Raw genomic sequence first — 26946 nt, 5'->3', positions numbered from 1 at the left:
TCTTCCTCCTGAGTAAGATTTTATATGTGAATTTATATTCTAAGCCAATGTTCCCCTTAGCTGTGAAACCCCTCTCACTTGGCAAGAAGGTCAAGAATTTTATAAAAGGTTAAGGTTCTTCTAGGCTTCTTGTTTTGCAACTAATTTACACTGATTAAATTTCCTCAAGAAGTGGTGATAATTTATGTCCCTGTCTGCCCTTTTGTCCATTTCCCATTTGTTGTGACTATAGCTTATTTATATAGGTTAGTTTACACATATCGCTGGTAAGCATATGTCATGGAGTTCAAAAATAGAAATTCCATATTCCAAAGGGGGAAAATTTGATTAGGGAGACCTCTGAACAACTGATTTACCCTAACAAAGTTGATGAAATTATGGATATAAAGGGCAAGAAACAGAGACAATGAATTGTTAAGTTATTAAACCAAATATTAAGAAATGTCTGTACTTTGTTGCCACTTTAGGGCTGAGGTATCAGTCATACCTCTAGTGTCCTTTTAAAAAGCATGACACTGTGTAAGTCAATAAACACATTTATAAATATAATTGCAGAAAGAGAATTGTGGAGTTATAGTGCAGGATGGTCATTCTGGAATCTGTTGTAAACTTTACTTAACATAATATAATAAAGGTGAAATTTCAGTGAAACATCATCTCCCTCTGTCCTTTGCCATTCAAAAACTAACAAACTGGGAAACTCCCCACTCACTTCCTTTCCTCCCCGACCCTCTTTGTCACTAGGAAGTAAGCCCTACATGCTTGGATTATGGGACTAAATGGAAGAGTCTGTCAACTGAGGTTTCAGGACTAGAATTAGTCTTCATACCAATAACTTATGTTTTAGAAAAGCAAATTGGGATGGAAAATGCTTTTACAATGCAATATTGTTGTTAAAGGCAAATCTTTTTCTGACTTATGTCCTGAAATAAATATCAACTAAATATGAAAAAAAAGCAAGACCCACTTTCTGGAGAGGATTCTGGGAAGATGGTGGAATAGGTCAGAAAATTCCAAGCTCTCCCCCCACTAACAAGACAAAATAGTGCCTTGGGGTAAACACAGAGCTTGGTAAAAATAAACAAGAGTTGGGGCAGAACAGTGGTCCTCCTGGGACAACTGGAAAAGATCCATAGAAAAATCTCAGGACCAAGGTTTGGTCCCTGTGAAATGTAAATACCACCAGGCTAGTTCCACCAAAATAGCAAGTGGTAAGCCCTGGGGCTAGCTGGGTTGGGAGGCAGCCTGGGCACCAGCCACAGGAATTTTCACCTCTTGAACAGTGCGGGGAGTCAAGTGTCTGTACAGGGGAAGATTAAGGAAACCTCTGCTGATAAGTGATGCCAGGCCCAGCTGTGCTGCTGAGATGTAGCCCTGGGCTAGAAGGAACCAGCATAAGCCTGGTGGGTGCAGAAGCAGTGGGGTGGGGACACTGCTGGCTGTGGGTACTTACAGGAAGGCAGAGTTCTTGGTTTTGGTTCCAGGCCAGAAGGAAGAACTGAAGGAGGATCTGAGGCCAGAGGCACCATCCCCCATACCTCAGGACTAGAGATGATTACAATATAAGCTTCTACAAATAAAAAAAAATGAATAGGCAAAGAAGAAAGAACCCAACTATAGAGAGTTACTATGGGAATAGAGAAGACTGGGGTTCATCTTTAGAGGAGGATACTGAAGCAAAAAAAAGCCTCTCCTAACCCAAAGAGTAATGTCAAATGGTCACCTGCTCAAAAAGAATTCATAGAAGAACTTTAAAAAGACTTTAACAATCAAATGAGAAAGATTGAGGGAAAAAAAAATTTTAAAAATAAGAACTTCAAGAAAAACAAGAAGATGATGAAAAGAAAGTCAACCAACTAGAAAAGGAGATCCAGAATCTTAAAGAAGAAAATGGCTCACTGAAAATTAGAACAGGGCAAGGGGAAGCCAGTGAAGTTATAAGAGACCAAGAAATAACAAAACAAAATATGAAGAATGAAAAAATAGAAAAGAGTATGAAACATCTCATAAGAAAACTGATCTGGAGAACAGATCAAGAAGAGGAAACATAAGAATAATCATACTACCTAAAAGCTATGATAAAAAAGAATCTTGATACAATAATACAAGAAATAATTGAAGAAAATTGTCCTGAAGCATTAGAACAAGAGCGGAAAGTAGAAATAGAAAAAAAACCCGAAAGAGATCCTATGAGGAGAACATACAGGAATATTATAGTGAAATCCCCAAACTCCCAGCTCAAGGAGAAAATATTATGAGCAACAAGAAAAAAAAAAACCAATTCAAACACAATTAGAATCACACAAAACCTAGCAGCAGTGACACTACAAGACCGCAGGTCTTGGAACACTATATATTGAAAAGCAAAAGTAGAGGGGCTGTGGCTGAAAATACCATATCCAGAAAAGTTAAGCATAATCCTGAGTGGAAAAAAAAGAAAATTCAGTGAATTGCCAGACTTTCAGGATTTTGTTGCAAAAAACCCTGAACTTAATAGGTTTGACATACAGATCCAAGAGAAATATAGGGTACACATCAAAGACTAATTATAAGGGACTCAGTAAGGACAGACTTTATTTTTGATATGAAGAAATGTAAAAAGTAGGTCTAATATTGTTATTAGTAATTGAGTAGTTTGAAAGAAAGATTGGGGTAGACCTGAGTATGATGTGATTCTAAAAAGTAAAACTGTTAAGGAAAAGGTAAAAAGTGTATTTATCTTATACAAATGAGGCACAAGAGGAAGAAATTACACAGAGGAATTTAGAGGGAAACCTACTCACATCCAATATGAGTTAAAGAGAGAACAATATATACATTTAGAAGGGAATAAACATCTTCTAAATTTATAAAGAAACAAGAGGGTGAGGGAATAGGATACGGAGAGGTATAGAAGGGTGTCTAGATTAACAGGAATGGGATAAAGAGGGAATAAATGGGGTAAAGAGGACAAAAAAAATAGGATGGTTTTATATAGATGCATATGAATATATGTTCATATATGAGTACAATTACAGATATCTAAGTATATGTATGTGTACGTAAATGTATGTGTATATGCATGTATATATGTTTATATATGTGCACATGTGTGTTATATGTGTGTATGTACATATATATACACACACACATACATACATATATATATATATATACACACATACATACATACATACATATATATATATATATATAATAGTAGCCTTCTTGGGGTGGGGTGGAGAGGAAGGGGGAAAAAACAAAGTAAAAATTGAACAACAGAGAACAAAAGAAAACTCGCAAGGAAGCAAAGAAAAGGTGGACAACTCTGAACATAATGCGTAGTATTTATTATATAGGCTTTCTCGAAATGGAAATTTATTGCTATATATTTTGAATCCTTTCTTACATTCTACTGTGCACGTGGCAATGCTTTTTTTTCTTATTTTGTATCCAAGTTTATAATTTGTTTCTTTTTCTTTTATTATTGTTTATTTAAGTTTATAATCAATTTAAAAAACACTTTCTAGGGAGGAGTTGAGATCAGTCCCTAAGGAATGTGAGTTCTGACAGTAGGGAAGAGAATTAGCTATGGAGGAGGATATAACTCTTGAGAGAGAAATTTTCTTTGTCTCTGCAGGTTGGTGGGGGAGGGGGACACCTTGTTTCCATCCCACCCCTCTTTGGTCATGGAGTTTTATAGCAGAATATTCAGGTGGGAGCATGCCCAGTCAGTGAAGGCATGAGACTAGACAAGCTTTGCAAGTAGAGAAAGAGTTAGCTCTGGCAGTAAATATTAATTACAGAGAGGGATAAGTAAAAGAGTTCAAATGAGCGCATTCAGCAGTGATGCTGGGCCCAGTGGGCATAGTTTGAGGGCAACATGAGAAGAAGAAGGACTTCAGAGCTCTGAAGTATCTGAAACATGAGTCACCTTGGCCACTCACTTATCTAAGAAAATAGAGGAGACTAGAATTTGAAAACTGAGGACCCTGGGGGCAGAGCTAAGATGGCAGCTAGAAAGCGGGGTCTTGCTTAAGCTCTCCCCCAAATCCCTTCAAACACCTGTAAAAATGGCTCTGAACAAATTCTAGAGCCGCAGAACCCACAAAACAGCAGAGGGAAGCAGGTCTCCAGCCCAGGACAGCCTAGATGGTCACTGGGAAGGATCTATTTCACAGTACTGGGAACGGAGTGCAGCCCAGCATGGGTTGCGCCAGGACCAACCAGACTGGGGGTCAGGCTGAGCAGGCCTGAAGGCCATGAATCATTGGGCTGTGGCAGTCACCAGACTTCTCAACCCACAAACGCCAAAGACCACAGAGCAGGTTAGTGGGAAAACTGCTGGATAGGGGTGAGAGAGGTCTGACCCCAGCCCTGGGGGTGGCAGAGGTGGCATGGTGGTAGTGGCGGCAGCAGCAGGAAGCTCCTGTGGCTGCTTCCAGAGCTCCAAATGTGATTGCTTCTGGCTCCTGGCTCACATGGTGGGAGGAATCAAGCAGCAGATCAGAGCGGGAGTGCAAGGAGCACTTTGTGGGCACAGAGGCAGGTTCTCTTGTTGTGCCCTGCTTGGATCTGGGTCGTGGTCCTGGTTGGTGGTTCTTGGGGGAGGAGGAGCATTGCTATGGCAGAGCTTGCAGTGATGGTGGAATAGAAGTAGCTCTGAAAACAGCAGCGCAAAGGCCCCTAAAGCTTGGAACAAAGTGCTCTCTACTCTACAAGCAGTCATACCCTGACAAAAAGCTCAAAGGTTATGTAGTCGGCTGGGAACATGAACAGGCAGTGAAAAAGGATGCAGATTCAGACTCAGACTCTAGAATCTTTTTTTTTTTTTTTTGGTGACAAAGAAGATCAAAACATACAGCCAGAAGAAGTCAACAAAGTCAAAGAGCCTACATCAAAAGCCTCCAAGAAAAATGTGAATTGGTCTCAGGCCATGGAAGAGCTCAAAAAGGATTTGGAAAAGCAAGTAAGAGAAGTAGAGGAAAAATTGGGAAGAGAAATGAGAATGATGCGAGAAAGCCATGAAAAACAAGTCAATGCTTTGCTAAAGGAGACCCAAAAAATACTGAAGAAAATAACACCTTAAAAAGTAGACTAACCCAAATGTCGAAAGAGCTCCAAAAAGCCAATGAAGAGAAGAATGCCTTGAAGAATTAGCTGAATGGAAAAGGAGGTCCAAAAGACCACTGAAGAAAACACCAACTTAAAAATTAGATTGGAGGGGGCAGAACCAAGATGGCTGCATGAAGGCAGCATCTTACCGGAGCTCTCTCACAAGGTCTGTCAGATTCCTATAAAAAAGTGAATTTGAGCAGATTTGAGAGAGTCAGAAACCGTGAGCAGTCTGCGTGGGGCAAATTTCCGAGCCAGGAGAGTCTGAAAGGCCGAAGGCATGAACCTGTAGGCTCGGAGAGTGCTCGGTGTGGAGCTGCTCCAGACCAAAGCGGAGGCGGCTGGCCAGGAAATCCACGTGGGGGACAGGCTGGGAGAAAGCTGGGCGCCTGAAACTGGCGGAGATCCCCAGGCCTCCCAACACAGGATGGCAGTCTGTGGAAGCGAGGAGAGGCAGCGCAACGCCACTGGCTGGGAAACACCGACTCCTGAGGTTTGCAGCCCAAACGTATGAAACGCGGATTCTTGAACTTCTGGGAGGCATGATGGCCAGGTAAACGGCTCTAATCTCTCCCCTTCCCACTCAGAGAATTCCTCGGGGGGAAAAAAAGAACGCTGGAACTGAGCAGAAAGTAGTGGGGCTTCAGTGGTCAAATAGTAGAAGTTCATCAGTCCCAAAGGGGCAGAGTCGGCAGGGGTCAATGCCAGGAGCCCAGACATAATCTTGCTCCCCCAGGGGAAGTGCCAGACATCAGCTCAAACAACAAACAACTGAGACCATTGCTAAAAAGCAAGTGCTGGAGAGCACCCGTAGGGAGTGAGACGTCAGGGAGCCAGACCCCTCCCCCACACCTCAGGAAACTGAAGGCTATAATTCTAGACTCACAACCCCCCAGAATAAGAAAGCTGGGACAGAGAGCCCTGAGGCCCAAAGGCAGAAATTTGTTGTAACGCCAGGAAAAGGCAAAACAACAAACATGAAGAAGAATACAAAAAAACCGAGGACAATAGATTCTTTTTATGGAGACAGGCAGGATCAAAATACCAATATGGAAGAAGACAGCAATGACACTGTAGATACATCGGATACCTCAAAAGGTAGTATGAACTGGTCTCCAGCCCAAAAAGCATTGCTGGAAGAACTAAAGGAGGATTTTAAAAACCAAACTAGGGAACTAAAAGAAAAAATGGAAAAAAAATCCACTGATGAAATCAAGTCCCTAAAGAACAAGATTGGCGAAATGGCTATGGAGATTCAGCATCTAGAGAGAGAAAATGACACCCTGAGAGGCAAAATCAACCAATTGGAAAAGGAGACTCAAAAGCAAAATGAAAACACTAACTCATTAAAAATTAGAGTTGAGCAAGTGGAAGCTAATGAATCTATGAGGCACCAAGAAGTAGTAAAACAAAACGTAAAGAATGAAAAAATAGAAAAAAATGTGAAATATCTGATTGGCAAAACAACTGACCTGGAAAATAGATCCAGGAGAGACAATTTAAGAGTTATTGCTCTACCGGAAATCCACGATGAAAAAAAGAGCCTTGAGAGTATCTTCGAAGAAATTATCAAAGACAACTGCCCAGAGGTCCTAGAACCAGAGGGCAAAATAGTCATTGAAAGAATTCACCGATCACCGCCTGAAAGAGATCCCAAACTGAAAACACCAAGAAATATTATAGCCAAATTTCAGAACTATAAACTCAAGGAGAAAATACTGCAAGCAGCCAAAAAGAAGCAATTCAAATATCGTGGAACTACAGTCAGGATCACGCAGGATCTCTCAGCTTCCACATTAAAAGACAGGAGAAATTGGAATATGATATTCCAAAGGGCAAAGGAGCTGGGACTACAATCAAGGATCAACTACCCAGCAAAACTAAGAATAATTTTTCAGGCAAGGCGATGGACATTCAATGAAATAAGGGAATTCCAGACCTTCCTGATGAAAAGGCCAGAATTCAATGGAAAATTTGATCTCCAAATACAAAACTCAAGAGAGACATAAAAAGGTAACCGGGGGAAAAACCCCACAAGCCTTATTAACCAATAAGGGCAGGTTGTTTACATCTGTATGTGGGATTATATCATCTTATGTATGTTTCACATATATATATATATATATATATATATATATATATATATATATATATATATATATATATATATACATATATAAGTCAGTCTTGAGAATGGTACAGCTATTATGACAATTGAAAGGGATATACATAGGTTGTGAATGCCTGTATAAATTAATTGATGTAAAGATATAAAATATAAGTAAGAGATATAAAGGGAGGGCTATGAGAGAAGCGGTAAGGAGGTAGTAGAAAAGGGTAAATTACACCAAATGAAGTGGCACAAAAACATATTATAGTAGAGGGAAAGAAGGGAGGGAGAAGAGCAGTATTTGAGCTTTACTGTCATCTGATCTAGTTCAAGAAGGGAATAATATACCCTGATAAGTTTAGAAATCTAACTTGTCCTACGGGAAGTAGGAGGGGAAAGGGGGTAAAAAGGGAGGGGGGTGGTCAGAAGGGAGAGGAGGAGTAGCAAGTGGGAAATGGTAAGATAAGGGAGGGGAATAAAGAGGGAGGGTAAACTGAGGAAGGCGGCAGTCAAAAGCAAAACTTTGTTGAGGAGGAGAAGGGGAAAGGGAGAAATAAAAGCATAAACAGGGGGAATTAGGATGGAGAAAAAGACGCAGATAGAAATCATAACTCTGAACGTGCAGGGGATGAACATTCTTATAAAACAGAAGCAGATAGCAGAATGGATTAAAAACCATAATCCTACAATATGCTGTTTACAAGAAACACATTTGAAACAGGGGGATACACATAGGGTAAAGGTAAAAGGCTGGAGCAAAATATATTGTGCCTCAGCTAAAGTAAAAAAAGCAGGTGTAGCAATCCTAATCTCAGACAAAGCAAAAGTAAAGATAGATTTAATTAAAAGAGATAAGGAAGGACATTATATTCTGCTAAAAGGCACCATAAACAATGAAGCAGTATCATTCTTTAACATATATGGTATGGCATACAAATTCTTAGAGGAGAGATTAAGGGAGCTACTGGAAGAAATAGACAGTGTCTTTACAACTAGTATCTCTGATAAAGGCCTCATCTCTAAAATATACAGGGAACTGAGCCAAATATATAGGAATACAAGCCATTCCCCAATTGAGAAATGGTCAAAGGATATGAACAGGCAGTTTTCAGAGGAAGAAATTAAAGCTATCTATAGGCATATGAAAAAATGCTCTGGATCACTACTGATTAGAGAAATGCAAATCAAAACAACTCTTAGATACCACATCTCTCCTGTCAGATCGGCTAAAATAACAAAACAGGAAAATGATAAACGCTGGAAAGGATGTGGGGAAATTGGAACACTGTTACATTGCTGGTGGAGTTGTGAGCTGATCAAGCCATTTTGGAGAGCAGTTTGGAACTATGCCCAAAGGGCTATAAAAATGTTCATACCCTTTGACCCAGCAATACCACTTCTAGGGTTGTATCCCAAAGAAATCACACAAGCGGGAAAAGGACCCATATGTACAAAAATATTTATAGCGGATCTTTTTTGTGGTAGCCAAGAATTGGAAATCAAAGGGATGCCCATCAATTGGGGAATGGCTGAACAAGCTGTGGTATATGAAGGTAATGGAATACTATTGTGCCATAAGAAATGGGGATGATACGGACTTCGTAACAACCTGGAAAAACCTATACGACATAATGCTGAGTGAGCGGAGCAGAGCCAGGAGAACATTGTACACAGCCACAGATATATGGATTCTGTGAGGACCAACCCTGACATACTTTGCTCTTCTCAGCAACGTAAGGTGCAAGGACAACTCCAGAGGACTCACGTTGGAGAATGCTATCTTCATCCAGAGAAAGAACTGTGAAGTTTGAATACAGATTGAGGTGCGTTACATGCTCGCCTTTTTTGCTTCTCTTTTGTTTTTGTTTTTGGGTTGTTTTTTTTTTTGGTTCTTTTTCTTCTTTCTCATGATTCATTCCATTGGTCATAATTCTCCACAACTTGACTAGTGTATAAATTAATTCAAGGTGAAGTTATACATGGTAGTTATATGAGATTCCATGCCATCTTGGGGAAGGAGGGGGGAGGGAGGGGAGAAAATCTGGAACTCAAAATTATGTAGAACCGTGTGTGGTAAACTAAAAACAAACAAACAAACAAACAAACAAACAAATAAATAAATAAATAAATAAATAAAAAAAATTAGATTGGAGCAAGTGGAAACTAGTGACTTCATGAGAAATTTAGATATTATAAAACAGAACCAAAGGAATGAAAAAATGGAAGACAATGAAATATCTCATTGGAAAAACCACTGACCTGGAGAATAGATGCAGGAGAGATAATTTAAAAATTACTGGACTGCCTGAAAGCCATGATCAAAAAAAGAGCCTAGACAACATCTTTCAAGAAATTGTCAAGGAAAACTACCCTGATATTCTAGAACCAGAGGGTAAAATAGAAATTGAAAGAATCCATCTATCACCTCTTGAAAAAGATCCCCAAAAGAAAACTCCTAAGAATATTGTTGCGAAATTCCAGAATTCCCAGGACAAGGAGAAAATACTGCAAGCAGCCAGAAAGAAACAATTTGAGTATTGTGGAAACAATCAGGATAACACAAGATCTAGCAGCTTCTACATTAAGGGATTGAAGGGCTTGGAATATGATATTCTGGAGGTCAATGGAGCTAGGATTAAAACCAAGAATCACCTACCCAGCAAAACTGAGTATAATGCTCCAAGGCAAAATATGGATTTTTAACAAAATAGAGGACATTCAAGCTTTCTCAATGAAAAAAGCTGAATAGAAAATTTGACTTTCAAATACAAGAATCAAGAGAAGTATGAAAAGGTAAACAAGAAAAAGAAATCATAAGGGACTTACTAAAGTTGAACTGTTTTGTTTACATTCCTACATGGAAAGATGATGTGTGTAATTCATGAGACCTTTCTCAGTATTAGAGTAGTTGAAGGGAATATACATACATACATACATACATACATACATACATACATACATATGTATGTATGTATGTATAGACAGAGGGCACAGGGTGAGTTGAATATGAAGGGATGATATCTAAAAAAAATAAAATAAAATTAAGAGGTGAGAGAGGAATATATTGAGAGAGGGAGAAAGGGAGAGATAGAATGGGGTAAATTATCTCACATAAAAGTGGCAAGAAAAAGCAGTTCTATTGGAGAGGAAGAGGGGGCAGGTGAGGGGGAATGAGTGAATCTTGCTCTCATCAGATTTGACTTGAGGAGGGAATACCATACACACTCAATTGGGTATCTTACCCCACAGGAAAGTATGGGGAAGGGAATAAAAAAGGGGGGATGATAGAAGGGAGGGCAGATAGGGGGAGGAGGTAATCAAAAGCAAACACTTTCAAAAAGGGACAGGGTCAAGGGAGAAAACTGAATAAAGGGGGACAGGATAGGAAGGAGGGAAATATAGTTAGCCTTTCACAACATGATTATTGTGGAAGCGTTTTGTATAATGATACATGTGTGGCCTATGTTGAATTGCTTGCCTTCTTAGGGAAGGTGGGTGGGGAAGGAAGAGGGGAGAGAATTCGGAACTCAAAGTTTTAAAAGCAGATGCTCAAAAAAAAGTTGTTTTTGCATGCGACTGGGAAATAAGATATATAGGGAATAGGCATAGAAATCTACCCTGCCCTACAAAAAAGTAAGGGGAAAGGGGATGGGTGGGGGCACTGGAGTGACAGAAGGGAGGGTTGACTGGGGAACGGGGCAATCAGAATATATGCCATCTTGGAGTGGGGGGGAGGGTAGAAATGGGGAGAAAATTTGTAACTCAAAATCTTGTGGAAATCAATGTTGAGAACTAAAATATTAAATAATAAAATATGAAAAAAGGAAAGAAAAGAAAGAAAATTGAGGACCCCTGAACCCCAGAGCTTATTGAAAGTAATTGGGCAATTTCATTCTTAAGATATAAATTGCCTTGAAAAAGCTGAATTTGGAGACAAAGCCCAATCTACACAACACTTCTCTAAAGACAGTTTTGTAACAGAATCCCATATTAATATTGATTTACATGATGAGGCCTTTGCAAAGCTTCTGAAGAAATGGTCTTAACAGTTATACAACAAGTTGGCTGGTATCCAGTGCTTCTCTCCATTCCTCATCTTGCTGCTGCTCTTCCATTAATCAGGCAAAGGAAGGAATATGCAGGATTAAAGTCCTGGTCTTTGAGCCAGAGACTGAAACCAAGAGGGAAAATCTGTGAGCAGCTGGAGGAGGAAACCTGGCTCTTTCTTAAACCCTTAGTTCCAACCTGGGGAGCCACCTGCTCAAGTTAAACTACCAAGGTAGATGCTAGCATCAAACAAAATATTCAGTAGAGTAGATGGCACCAAAACGAAACGCAACTTAATTCCTAGGTACTAAATTGAACATCAGTCATGAAATAGCAAAAAACCATAAACCTAGGATGTTCACTTTCTCAGTATACATACTAATATTAGAAAATACAGAAGAGGCTAGCGTGTCCCCTATGCAAGGATAACATGTAAAATCATTAAGTATTTTATATTTTTAAAAGATAAGATCCAGTGCTGGTGGAGAGAGAGATAGAATGGGGTAAACTGGCCTTCTAATACACTTTTAGTGGGACTGTAGACATTATAGCAATATGAAATGAGTCACAGAAGTGATCACACCTTTTAGCCCTGTGTTTCATTGACAGCTTTTTAAGCCAAATGTGGCATAAAAAGGAAAGAAAAACTTATTTGTATAGAAATATTTATTATTTCATATTGTAATAGTGAGAAACTGGAAATAACCTATATTTCAAAACTTGGAAAATGTCTGAATAAATAATTATGCTATATTTACAACAGAATACATAAAAATGCTAAGTATAAAGCATGTAAGGAAATATGGAAACATCACCTTAAGAAATGGAAAGCAAAATCAGAACTAGAACACTGACTATATAAGAAAGGAAGAGGAAAGAAAGAGAGGAGAGGGGAGGAAAGGAAAAGAAACTAAGGACAGAGAAATTCAGAAAGACCAAGAGAGAGAGAAGAGATAAATGAAATTTGTTCTTCTTTTTTGCTTTTTGCTAATTCATTTTATTATATTTTGTTAAATGCTAAGGGTTCTCTTGTTGTGGACAGTTATCTAATATAGGGGGATGCAGCGAAAGCTGTTTTTAGGGGAAATTTTAATTCTAAGCACTTTCAACATCAAAAAAGAAAAAAGAACAGATCAATGGATATAATTTTTAAAACCCTAGAAAATCAACAAATTAAAAAAATGTGTGTGTGTGTTTGTCTCCTACATTGCAGGGTTGTTGTCAGGATCAAATGAGATCATGTGTGTGTATCTCTTACATGGCGGGGTTATTGTCAGGATCAAATGAGGTACTATTTATAAATCACTCAGCTTGGTGCCCAGAATAGTAGTTGCTGTACAAGTACTTATTCCCTTCCCCTTCCCTAAAACAGAAATTCTGAAAATCAAAGAAGAGATTAGCAAAATTGAGATGAAAAACTCCAACACTAAATTGACAAAAGTAGAAGCTGTTTAAAAAAAAATAGGTAAACTATTAGCTAGTTTGACTTTAAAAAATAAAGAAGAAAAGCAAACTACCAGTATCAAAAATGCAAAAAGGAGAATTCACAAGTATAAAAGAAATTATTAGAAACTATTTTGCTCAATTATGCGCCAATGTAAAACTGTAACAAATGAAATGGATGCATATTTATCAAAATACAAAAGTGTAAGGTTGTTCCTAGCATGGGAGTTCCTCACACTGGTGAAGTAACAGTTTCACACCAAAAAAAATTAGAAACAGTGATACATACACTCCCAGTCTCATGGTGTTGTTGTAAAGCTGAAGTGAGATAATATAGGTAAAATGTATTACAGACTTTCACATACTATACTGTACAAATGTAAGACATTATTGATCATGATGATGTATGTGATAGAAAGGGTAGAGGGGAGAAGAGGGAATATGCGTTTACCTAGAGCTGACCATGTCTGGCACTGTGCTAAGCACCAATTAAAAGTATGATCTCATTTGATCCTCACAGACACCTTGGGAGGTAGGTGTTATTATCAACCCTTTCAAAAGTTGAGGAAACTGAGGTAAACAGAGGTTGTGTGATTTGTCCATGGTCACACAGTTAGGTAATGTCTGAGTCCAGACTGGAATTTAGATCTTCCTGACTCCTGGCCCAGCACTCTGTGTGCTATGGCTCCACTTTGCTGCCTTTGAATCTAAACTGCTATTGGTTGTGACTGATGATGTATATTGTGGAGATAAAATGTATCATGGATAGCTAGGTGGTATAGTGGACAGACTGCCAGGCCTGGCGTCAGGAAGACTCATCTTCCTGAGTTCAAATTTGGTCTCAAACACTTAGTAGCTCTGTGATCCTGGGCAAGTCACTGAACCCTGTTTGCCTCAGTTTCCTTATCTGTAAAATAAGCTGGAGAAGGAAATGGCAAACCACTCTAGTATCTTTACCCAAGAAAGAAGAGTCAAACAGGACTGAACAACAAAACACAAAATGTCATAATGGCATGAGCCTGAGACTTGGATTCAGAACATCTGAGTCTGAGTCCCAGGTCTGGGAGTAGCTGAGTGACACTCACTGCCCCTTTCTGAACTTCAGTTTCCTTTTCTGCAAAATGGGCATAATAATGTTTCCCTATTGCCTACCTTATTGAATTATAGTCAGGATCAAATGACATAATGTAGTAAAGGGCTTTCTGACTAGCAATCTCTGGTTATAATAATTGCCAGTTAGTATTTATTTGGTCAAACAAGTGATACAGAAAATGACATACTATGATTTCAGAGGGGCAAGACCATCACCCAAGGCTTCATGGAAAAACTGGGACCTGAGGTGAATCTTAAAGGATGGAAATGAGTAGAAAGTGTGATACCTGAACCACCAGCTATTGCTAGAAAAACCCTGCCCCCAGACCCTAACTACAAACCCCAGTTTGCATAAGAAAAAAACAGACTGAGTTCTTGCCGTTTGGCTAGTGTTCTGGGCCCCCAAGACTTTTCCAAGGAATGTAAGCTAATTACCAGGAAAAGCCTAATGCCTAACGATCTTCCTTTGTCTAACTGAGTGGGCTCAGAGATGTCTCTATCTTATGTCAACAGACTGAGCTGGAGTGTCCCTTGGTCTGTCCATGGCCATTAAGGATGAAAGCCTTGGCCCTAGACATTATCTTGAATTATATGACTTCTGCCTTATCTTGAGCCTTCCTAGTTGTGGGAGTTATGGCAAGATGGACACAGGGATCCTGGGTTGTAATTTCAGTTGACACTTTGTCAGCTATCTGATATGTTGTATCTACAATCTATTAAGGAGGTTCCTTTTATCATGGTCATAAAAGGTACAGGCGTGCCGAGTCTGCAAAACGACATTTCAAGAGATAATTAACCACTGTATCCTGTATTCTCTATATAAACTACACTTCCACTTCTATGGAGGGCCGTTTGATTTGGGCAGATTTAATTGCCCCTAATTGATGCCGGCTAATAAACTTCTCCATTTAAAACTTATACTCTGTGGCATGTCTTGCTCGCTGTCTGTATAACAAAAGCATAAGAGAGAAGATGAGAGAGCATTCCACAGCACGGAATAGTACAACACAAGGTTTTGAGGTGGGAATGAGCCTGGGACATGTGAGAGACAGTAGAAAGTTTAGTCCAAGGTTCATGTAGGACAGTAGCAAGTAGTAAAATTGGAAACATAGACCCAAGATAGATGCGATGCTTAGTTAGAAGATAGCTAGTCTGCTAATTGCTTCATGTTTGTTAGTCTTTTTTTCCTCATTTATCTCTTTTTATTTTTAATAGTATTTTATTTTTCCCCCAACTACATGTAAAGACAATATTTAACATTCATGTTTTTTAAAAAATTGAGTTCCAAATTATCTCCCTCTCTCCCTTACCATTCCTTCCCTAAAAGGGTTACAATTTAACACAGGTTATATATTGCAATCATGCAAAACATATTTCCATATATTGGGAAAGAAGAAACAGGCCAAAAGACTCTTGAAAAAAATAATATGGAAATAGTATGCTTTGATCTGCATTCAGACTCCATCAGTTTTTTCTCTGGATGTGGATAGCATTTTCCATCATGAGTCCTTTGGAATTGTCTTGGATCATTGTATTTCTGAGAAGAGCTAGGTTATTCATAGATGATCATTGTATAATGTTGTTGATACTATGGTCAATGTTCTTCTGGTTTTGCTCACTTCACTTTGCATCAGGTCATGTGAGCCTTACCAGGTTTTTTTTGAAATCTGTCTGCTCAGATATAATGTAATACCACAATGGTATTACATTACATTCATATAACATAACTTGTTTAGTCATTCCCCAATTGATGGGCATATCCTCAATTCCCAATTCTTTGCCACCATCAAAAGAGCTGCTATAAGTACTTTTTGTACATGTAGGTCCTTTTTTCCTTTCAGTGATCTCTTTAGGGTATAGATCTAATAGTGAATTGTGGGATGAAAAGATATGCACAGTTCTATAGCCCTTTGGGCATAGTTCCAAATTGCTCTCCAGAATAGTTGGGTCAGTTCATAACTCCATCAACAATGCATTGCTGTCCCAATTTTCCTATGTCCTCTCCAAATTTATCATTTTCCTTCCCCATCATATTACTTAATCTGATAGGTGTAAGTGGTACCTCAGAGTTGTTTAATTTGCATTTCTCTAATCAACAGTGATTTAGAGCATTTCTTCATATGACCATAGGTAGCTTTAATTTCTTCATCTGAAAACTGCCTGTTCATGGTCTTTGACCAAATATCAATTGGAGAATGGATTGTATTCTTCTAAATTTGACTCAGTTCTCTATATATTTGAGAAATCAGAAATACTTGCTATAAAAATTGTTTCCCGACTTTCTGCCTTCCTTTTAGTCTTGGTTGCATTGGTTTTATTTGTGCAAAACCTTCTCAATTCAATATAACCAAAATGACCAATATTACATGTCATAATGGTCCCTAAACTATTTCTTGCTCTCCTAATTGGCTTATTATATCATCCTTTATATCTAAATCATGTACCCATTTTGACCTTATCTTGGTATATGGTGTAGGATGTTGGTCTATACCTAGTTTCTGCCATATTGTTTTCCCAGTAGTTTTTGTCATTTAGTGAGCTCTTATCCCTGAAGCTGAAGTCTTTGGGTTTATCAAACACTAGGTTACTATGGTAATTTACTATGATGTCTTATGTATTTAATCTATTCCACTAGTCTACCAGTCTATTTCTTAGCCATAACCAGATAGTTTTGATGGTTACCACTTTGTAATATAGTTTTAGATCTGATATGGCTAGGCCACCTTCCTCTGCATTTTTTTCATTAATTCCTTTGGTATTCTTGACCTTTTGTTTTTCAAGATAAAATTTGTTGCTATTTTTTCTTGCTCTATAAAATAATTTTTGGTAGTTTGGCATGGCACTGAATAAATAAATTAATTTAGGCAAAATTGTCATTTTTATTATATCATCTTGGTTTACCCACAAGCAATTGATATTTTTACTTGATAATTTCTTGAAAGATGATGTCTAGGCTCTTTTTTATCCTCCCACTTAATAGTATTTTATTTTTTCCAATTGCATGCAAAAATAGTTTCCAACATTCACTTTTACAAGATTTTGAGTTCCAAATTTTCCCCTTTCCCTTCCCTACCACAAGGCAGCATGCAATCTGATATAGGCTATACATGTACAATCATATTAAACATGTGAAAGAAGAATCAGAACAAAGGGGAAAAACTACAAGGAAAAAAAACAAACAAAAAGAAGAAAATAGTATGTTTTGATCTGCATTCAGATGCCACAGTTCTTTCTCTGGATACGGACAGCATTTTCCATCATGAGTCCCTTGGAATTGTCTCAAATCTCTGCATTGCTGAGAAGAGCTAAGTCTATCAAAGTTGGTCATCACACAACGTTTCTGTTACTGTGTACAATGTTCTTCTGATTCTGCTTGCTTCATTTAGCATCAGTTCACATAAGTCCAGATTTTTCTGAAATCTGTTAAGCTCTTTTTTTTTTATCATGACTTTCAGGTAGTCCAATCATTCTTAAATTATCTCTCCTGGATCTATTTTCTAGGTCAGTTGTTTTTCCAATAAGATAGTTCACATTTTCTTCTATTTTTCCATCCTTTTGATTTTGTTTGGTTCTTTCTTGATGTCTCATAAAGTCATTATGTTCCACCTGCCCAATTCTAACTTTTAAGGAATTATTTTTTTTCAGTGAGCTTTTGTATATCACTTTCCGTTTGGCCAATTCTACTTTTTAAGTTCTCTTCAGTGAATTTTTGTATATCTTTTTCCATTTGGCCAACTCTGCTTTTCAAGGCATTCTTCTCTTCACTGGACTTTTTTGCATCTTTTACCATTTGGCCTATTCTGTTTTTTAAGGTGTGATTTTTCTTCAGTATTTTTTGTGCCTCCTTTATCAAGCTGTGGACTCTATTTTTCATGACTTTCTTGCATCACTCTCATTTCTCTTCCCAATTTTTCCTCTACCTCTCTTACTTGATTTTTAAAGTCCTTTTTGAGCTCTTCCATGGCCTGAGTGAGATCAATTCATATTTTTCTTTGAGGCTTTGGATGCAGTGATTTTCACTTTGTGGCCTTCTTCTGAGTCTGTGTTTTGATCTTTCTTGTCATCACAGTAACTTTCTACAGTCACAAATTTTCTTTTCTGTTGTTTGCTCATTTTCCAGACTATTTCTTGACTTTTAATTCTATACTAAAGTGGGGCTCTGCTTCCCAAGTGGAGGGGCACTGTCCTAAGCTTAAGGTTTTTTGTGCAGCTGTTTTCAGAGGTAATTCTGGGGACCTGTAAGTTTTTGGCTCTTCCAAGGTGATATGAACTGTGGACAACTGTGTTTACTATTCTGCTATACTGTGCACTCCTGAGAGTCTTCCCATCCCAGTTTGATTTTTTTTATTAAAGGGGCTATCCCTTGGCTCATTTCTTAACCTGAATCCCAATTAAATCGAGACCTGTTAAAGACTGTAGCTTAAAAAGGCCAAGGTCTCCCACTGCTTCCTGGACCATCTCCAATTGTCCTGATCTATATCTGGCCACTAGATCCAGATGGCTCTGCAGGAGAAAATGAGGCTGGTGACTTTGCATAGCCCTCTCTCACTTAAATCAAACTCACTTGCAAGTCATGGCATCATCTCCCTGATGTCATGGTCCTCTTTGAGAACAAAGGACAAACCACACAACAACCTGTACTGTGCATTGTTGCATGCATGACCACAAGCACTCTATTCAGCCCTGGAATTGTGACCAGAGTCCTTGCTCCCTGGAAGCGGCAAGCTGGGCTGTGGTAGTGCTCCTCCTCACCCTGGGACTAAGACCTAGGACTGCGACCCATATACAAGTATAGGCAATGCAACAGAGTCCTACCCCTGGAGACAGCAAAGGGACCCCTGTAAATCACCTCCCGACCCATTTTCTAATCCCCTTACCATCTATCAGCTGAGAGGTCTGGAAATTGCCACTGTTGCCACTGATTTAGTCACCCTGAGGCCTGCTCCTGGTTTGCTAGGGCCCAATCTGTGCTGGTGCAACCTATGTTATACTGTGCTCCACTCTCACGCTGGTGCAACAGACCTTTCCTGCCAATCTTTTAAGTTGTCTTGGCCTGAAAAATTGTTTCATTCAGTTTTTATTTTTGTGGTTTCTGCTCCTCTAGAACTCTCTTGGAGACATTATTTAAAGGTATTTGGAGGGGTTTGGGGGAAAGCTCAAGCCTTTGCTCTGCTGTTGTGGCCCTGCCTCAATATTTTTCTAATTATTTAGATCTGACTTTATCTATGTGAAAAATGTTTTGTAATTGTGTTCATATAGTTCCTGAATTTGTCTTGGCAGGTAAACTCTAAAACATTTTATATTTTCTACAGTTATTTTTAAATGGAATTTCTCTATCTCTTGCTGCTGGACTTTTGTAGTAATATATAGTCATGCTGATGATTTATGTGGGTTTATTTTATATCCTACAATTTTGTTAAAGTTTTTAATTATTTCAACTAGCTTTTTGGTTGATTTCTAAGAACCTCTAAATATACCATTATTGCATCTGCAAAGAGTGATAGTTTTGTTTCCTCATTGCCTATTCTGATTCCTTCAGTTTTTTCTTCTTGTTTTATTGCTATAGCTAACATTTCCAGTACAATATTGAATAATAGCAGTGATAATGGACATTTTTGCTTTACCCCTGATCTTACTGAGAAGGCTTCTAGTTTATCCTCATTACAGACAATGCTTGCTAATGGTTTTAGATACATACTACTTATCATTCTAAGGAAAACTCAATTGATTCCTATACTCTCTAGTGTTTTAATAGGAATGGGTGCATCTATTGAGATAATCATATGATTTCTGTTGGTTTTGTTATTTCTATGGCTAATTATGCTGAGAGGTTTCCTAATATTGAAACAGTCTTGCATTTCTGGTATAAATCCCACCTAGTCATAGGGTATGATTCTGGTGATATATTACTGCATTTTCCTTGCTAGTATTTTATTTAAAATGTTTGCATCAATATTCATTAGGGAAATTGGGTCCATAATTTTCTTTCTCTGTTTTTAGATTTTCCTGGTTTAGGTATCAGCATCATATTGATGTCATAAAAGGAATTTGGTAGGACTCCTTCTTTGCTTATTTTCCCAAATAGTTTATATAGTATTGTTATTGTTCTTTAAATGTTTCATAGAATTTGCTTGTGAACCTGTTTGCCCTGGGGATTTTTTCTTAGGGAGTTCTTTGATGGCTTGTTCAATTTATTTTTCTAAGATGGAGTCATTTATGTGTTCTATTTCCTCTTCCATTAATCTGGGCAATTTATATTTTTAAAAATATTCATCCATTTTGCTTAGATTGTCAGATTTATTGGCATATAATTGGGCAAAATATTTCCTAATGATTGCTTTAATTTCTTCATTGGTGGTAAATTCCCCTTTTGATTTTTGAGACTGGAAATCTGGTTTTATTCTTTCTTTTTTAAATCAAATTCCAGTAGTTTATCTGTCTTACTGTGTGTTTTTTTCTTAATAAAACTAGCTCCTAGTTTTATTTATTGGCTCAATAATTTTCTTACTTTCAATTTTATTAATCTCACCTTTGGTTTTTAGGATTTCCAATTTGGTGTTCAATTGGGGATTTTTAATTTGTTCTTTTTCTAGTTATCTTAGTTGCATACCAATTCACTGATCTGTTCTTTCTCTATTTTATTGATGTAAGAATTTAGAGAAATAAATTTAAGTGCTGCTTTGACTGCATTCCATAAATTTTGGTATAATTGTCTTATTGTAGCCATTCTCTTTAAATGAAAATGCTGATTGCTTCTATGATTTGTTCTTTGATCCACTTATTCTTTAGGATTAGATTATATAGTTTCTAATGAATTTTAATCTATCTTTCCACTGCTCTTTATTGAATGTTTTTTATTGCATTATGATCCAAAAAAGGATGCATTTAATATTACTGCCTTTCTACATTTGATTTTGAGGTTTTTAAGTCCTAATACATGGTCAATTTTTATGTAGGTGCCATATACCAACCACTGAGAAAAAGGTATATCCTCCTGAGAGGGGTAAGTTGAGATCCCCCACTAGTATAATTTTGCTGCCTATTTCCTCTTGTAACTCATTTAACTTCTCTTTTAAGAATCTGGATGCTGCACCACTTGGTCTATATGTGATATTACTTCATTGTCTATGGTACCTCTTAGGAAGATGCAGTTTCCTTCCTTACCTCTTTTAATTAGATCTATTTTTGTTTTTGCTTTATCTGAGATCATGATTGATACCCCTACTTTTTTTTTTTTTTACTTCAGATGAAGCATAATAGATTCTGCTCCAGTTCCTTACCTGTATTCTGTGTATAGCTCTCTGCTTCAAGTCTGTTTCTTGTAAACAACTGTAAAGGCAATCAGTGAATGGGAAGATCTTTCCCGCCCATTTGATGGGGGCAGGGCTCTCAGGGTCCTGGGTGTAGTGGCAAGGACTGGAGTCAATGGTAGGAGCCTGATTTCTGGTCCATGTGATGACATGAAGCCTGTGGTGGGAGGAGCTTGTTGAACGGTTGTAGCAGAGCTAAGAGGCAGTTGATGAGGCAGTTGATGAGAGCAGTTAAGAGCTGAAGGAGTGAGGAAGCAGTCAGCCAGCTAGCTGGAACACAGCTTGGAGATTGCGGTGGAAGTGGCGGCAACAGTGGCAGGTGCTATAAAAAAGCAGAACTGAATCTCGTGGAGGTGGGAGAGTGCTGAGCAGGGGCTTGAGGCCAGTGGGTGGTCATTGGGTGGGGGGGGGGGGGAAGCACCACTATGGCTTGGCTTGCTGCCATAATGTTTTTCTGTGGCCTCCTGGTCATTATTGTGAGATGGGCATACTGGTTCTGGAAGGTTCTCGCCAGGATGTTGAACTGGGGACACTGGTCCATGGGTCTGCTACTTTTGAGCTTCAATAAATGCTTTAACTCCTCTGCCTTCTACTTAGAAAATTCCTCATATCCTGAGATTCTGGACCATTCAGGCACATTCATGGTTATCTTTGAAGTCATGAATTCTGTCTTAATGATATAACAACATATTGTAGGATTCTGGTTTTTAATTCATTCTGCTATCCAATTCCATTTTATGGGAGAGTTCATTCCATTCACAGCCACATTCACAGTTATGATTACTGTATATTTTCCTCCATCCTATGTTTCATCCCATTTATTCTTCTCTCTTTCCTTTTACCCCCTCCCTCCTCACAAATGTTTTGCTTCTAACCACTGCCTCCCCCACTCTGCCCTCCCTTTTGTCAGGCCCCTGTCCCACCCCTTTACTTAACCTCTGACCCTTCTACTTCCCTGTAGGGTAATACAGATTTCTATATCCAACTGATTGTGTATGTTATTCCTTCTTGAGCTAATTCTAATAAGAGTAAGGTTCAAGCGATGCCCACCCTCCCCACAAATTTTTTTTTGCACCTTTTCATGTGAGGTAATTTACTCCATTCTACCTCTCTCTTCCTTTTGCTCCCAGTGTAATCCTCTTTTTCACCCCTTAATTTTTTTATGTCATCCCCTCAAAGTCACCTTATATCCACCTCCTCTGTCTGTGTATATTCCTTCTAACTTTACTATATACAGTCCTTAAGAATCACAGGTATCATCTTCCCCTGTAGAGATGTAAACATTTTAGTTTTATTGAATCACTTATGTTTTCGCTTTCCTGTTTACCTTTTGATGCTTCTCTTGAATCTTGAAATTGAAAATCAAATTTTTTTTTGTTCAGCTTTGGTCTTTTCATCAGGAAGGCTTGAAAGTCTTCTATTTCGGGACGGGAGTCTGTCGGGGCGCAGAGCCTGCAGCCACAGGAGCAGCTAGCCCAGAGGCCTCCAACCTACAGTCTAAAGGTTTGAAACTCACCTTCTTGGACTCCCAGTAGCCAGGATGTACAGGTAAAATGGCTCATATCCCTCCCTTGAATAAACCCAGAGAATAAAACCTCAGGAGAAACAGAGGAGCCAGAAAAGGGGCTTCAGTAGTGAGAGAAGTGGGGGAGAGGGCCCTTGCTGTGGTGGCAGAAGGAGACTAGTGCAGGAAGAGAGGTGTACCAGCAGCCCTCACCTTAGCAGAACAATGAGAGTAACTGAGCCCCAGCGGGTGGAGCTAACTAACATCAACTCCAGGACCCCAGAATTGGCTTTGCACAGCCAGGGGAAGTGGCAGAAACCAACACAGACATGAGCTGAGACCACCCCCGCTATAGAGCAGTCCTGGGGAAGAGGAGTCTTCCAGCAGGCAGACCAACCCTCCCCCACACCTCACGAAACCAGAGGCCATAGCACATAAAGCTAGATCCCAACACAAGAAACTTGGGACAGAGCCCCCTAAGCCTCAGAAATAGAGATCTACTTCAGAAACCAGGAGGGAAAAAAACACCATGAAAAAGAATTGTAAGAAGCTTTCAAAGACGATTGACTCATATTATGGAGACAGGGAAGACCAGAATACCAATTCAATAGAGGACAGGGTGGACACTACACCTACATCTGAAACCTCAAAAGGGAAAGTGAACTGGTCTCCAGACCAAAAAGCACTCCTGGAAGAACTCCAGGACTTTAAAAACCAAATTAGGGAGGTAAAAGAAAAAATGGAAAAAAATGGAAAAAAATTCATTGAGGAAAACAAATCTTTAAAAGGTAAAATCGGGGAATTGGTTAAGGAAAATCAGAATATAAATGGAGAAAATGTCTCATTGAAAAGTAAAATCAGATAGAGAAGACAAAGGAAGAAAACAAAACATTAAAAATTAGAATTGGGCAAGTAGAAGCTAACGACTCTACAAGACATCAAGAATCAGTCAAACAAAATCTAGAAAATGAAAAAATAGAAGAAAATGTGAAATATCTGATTGGAAAAACAACCAACCTGGAAAATAGATCCAGGAGAGACAATCTAAGAATTATTGGTCTACCTGAAAGCTATGATGAAAAAAAGAGCCTGGACAGTATCTTCCATGAAATCCTTAAGGAAAATTGCCTGGAGGTCCTAGAACCAGACGGTAAAACTGTCATTAAAATAATCCATCGATCACCCCTGGAAAAAGATCCCAAATTGAAAACTCCAAGAAATATTATAGCCAAATTCCAGAACTATCAGGTCAAGGATGAAATATTGCAAGCAGCTAGAAAGAAACAATTCAAATATCACGGAAATACAGTCAGGATCATGCAGGATCTTTCAGCTTCTACATTAAATGACAGGAGAAATTGAAAGATGATATTCCGAAAGGCAAAGGAGCTTGGACCACAACCAAGGATCAACTATCCAGCAAAAATGAGCATAATTTTCCAGGCAAGGAGATGGACATTCAATGAAATAAGGGAATTCCACACCTTCCTGATGAAAAGGCGAGAGTTCAATGGAAAATTTGATGTCCAAATACAAAACTCAAGAGAGACATAAAAAGGTAAATGGGAGAAAAAACCCTAGTTAATCAATAAGGTTAATTAATTACATCCTTATATAGGATTATTTTGTTTTATATATGTTTGATATATATATATATATATATGTATGTATATATATATGTCAATCTTGAGAACAGTATACTCATTATGACAATTGAAAAGGATATTCATAGACTGTGGATGTCAGTATAAAATAATTGATATAATGATAAAAAAATATAATTATAGTGATATGAAGGGATGGTTCTGGGAGAAGAGGTAAAGAGGTAGTAGAAAAGGGTAAATTACAACACATGAAGAGGCACAAAAACATATTGTAGTAGAGGGAAAGAAGGGAGGGAAAAGAGCAGTATCTGAGCTTTACTCTCATTGGATTTGGCTCAAGAAGGGAATTACATACCCTGATAAGTATAGAAATCTTAATTGTCCTACAGGCAGGAGGAGGGGAAAGGGGGAGAAAAGGGAGGGGGTGGTCAGAAGGGGGGCGGGAAGAAGTAGCAAGTGGAAAATGGGAAGATAAGGGAGGGGAATCAAGAGGGAGGGTAAACTGAGGAAGGCGGCGGTTAAAAGCAAAACTTGGTTGAGGAGTAGAAGGGGAAAGGGAAGAATAAAAGCATAAATGGGGGGAAATAGGATGGAGGAAAAGGCAGAGATAGTAATCATAACTGTGAATGTGAATGGGATGAATTCTCCCATAAAACAGAAACGGATAACAGAATGGATTAAAAACCATAATCCTATGACATGCTGTTTACAAGACACACATTTGAAACAGGGGCATACACACAGAGTAAAGGTAAAAGGCTGGAGTAGAATATATTGTGCTTCACCTAACGTAAAAAAAGCAGGGGTAGCAATCCTAATCTCAGACAAAGCAAAAGCAAAGATAGATCTAATTAAAAGAGATAAGGAAGGACACTACATCTTGCTAAAAGGCACCATAAACAATGAAGCAACATCATTGTTTACCATATATGCCCCAAGTGGTATGGCACACAAATTCTTAGAGGAGAGGTTAAGGGAGTTACAGGAAGAAATAGACAGCAAAATCATAATAATGGGAGACCTCAACGTCCCCCTCTCTGAACTTGATAAATCTAACCTCAAAATAAACAAGAAAGAAGTTAAGGAGGTAAACAGAATTTTAGAAAAGGCAGATATGATAGACTTCTGGAGAAAACTGAATGGGGATAAAAAAGAACATACTTTTTTCTCAGCAGTACATGGTCCATACTCAAAAACTGACCATGTACTAGGGCATAAAAACCTCACAATCCAGTGCAGAAAGGGAGAAGTACTCAAAGCATCCTTTTCAGATCATGATGCAGTAAAAATTATTTGTAATAAAGAACCATGGAAAAATAAGCTAAAAATTAATTGGAAACTAAATAATCTAATTCTAAAGAATGAGTGGGCCAAAGAACAAATCATAGAAACAATTAATAACTTCATTCAAGAGAATGACAATAATGAGACAACATACCAAAATTTATGGGATGCAGCAAAAGCAGTTCTTAGGGGAAGCTTTATCTCTCTAACTGCTTACATGAATAAAATAGAGAAAAAGGAGATCAATGAATTAGGCATGCAACTGAAAAAGCTAGAAAAAAAACAAACTGATAATCCCCAATTAAACACCAAATTAGAAATACTGAAAATCAAAGGAGAGATTAATAAAATTGAAATCAAGAAAACTACTGAATTAATAAATAAAACCAAAGAGCTGGTTTTATGAAAAAACCAATAAAATTGATAAACCTTTGGTCAATTTGATTTAAAAAAAGAAAGAATAAAATCAAATTACCAGTATCAAAAATGAAAAGGGTGAATTCACCTCCAATGAAGAGGAAATTAAAACAATAATTAGGAATTATTTTGCCCAATTGTATGCCCATAAATTTGACAGCCTTAGGGACATGGATAACTATCTACAAAAATATAAATTGCCCAAGTTAACAAAAGAGGAAGTAAAATTCCTAAATAACCCCATCTCAGAAAAAGAAATTGAGCAAGCCATCAATGAACTCCCTAGGAAAAAATCTCCAGGGCCAGATGGTTTTACATGTGAATTTTATCAAACATTTAAAGAACAATTAATTCCTATACTTTATAGACTATTTGGGAAAATAGGTGAAGAAGGAGTCCTACCAAATTCTTTTTATGACACAAATATGATACTAATACCCAAACCAGGAAGAGTCAAAACAGAAAAAGAAAATTATAGACCAATTTCACTAATGACTATTGATGCAAAAATTTTAAATAAAATATTAGCAAAAAGATTGCAGCAGCTTATTACGAGAATAATACACTATGACCAGGTAGGATTTATTCCAGGAATGCAAGGCTGGTTCAATGTTAGGAAAATTATCAGCATAATTGATCATATCAACAACAAAACTAGCACAAACCATATGATCATCTGAATAGATGCAGAAAAAGCCTTTGACAAAATACAACACCCATTCCTATTAAAAACACTAGAAAGCATAGGAATAAAAGGAGCCTTCCTTAAAATTATAAACAGCATCTACCTAAAACCATCAACAAGCATTATTTATAATGGGGATAAGCTAGATGCATTCCCAATAAGATCAGGGGTGAAACAAGGATGTCCACTATCACCCCTACTGTTCAATTTGGTACTAGAAATGTTAGCTATAGCAATAAGAGAAGAAAAAGAAATGGAAGGAATTAGAATAGGCAAAGAAGAAACTAAATTACCACTTTTTGCAGATGATATGATAATTTACTTAGAGAATCCTAGAGAATCAAGTAAAAAACTAC

At 38.0% G+C, this 26946-nt stretch overlaps 1 protein-coding gene and 1 non-coding gene across 2 annotated transcripts in view; one reads left to right on the top strand and one right to left on the bottom strand.

Annotated features, from left to right (window-relative positions):
* The window catches only part of XRRA1 (X-ray radiation resistance associated 1), a 112936-nt gene that overhangs the window by 69866 nt on the left and 16124 nt on the right, over positions 1-26946 (bottom strand). The gene's annotated exons all lie outside the window — the stretch shown is intronic.
* On the top strand, positions 11606-11711 carry LOC118840532. The gene has a single exon (XR_005009715.1). It is a non-coding gene; the product is annotated as a U6 spliceosomal RNA (small nuclear RNA).

This window comes from Trichosurus vulpecula, chromosome 2 (assembly GCF_011100635.1).
Source record: "Trichosurus vulpecula isolate mTriVul1 chromosome 2, mTriVul1.pri, whole genome shotgun sequence".
Taxonomy (NCBI): Eukaryota; Metazoa; Chordata; class Mammalia; order Diprotodontia; family Phalangeridae; genus Trichosurus; species Trichosurus vulpecula.
This window is presented reverse-complemented; position numbering and strand designations above follow the sequence as displayed.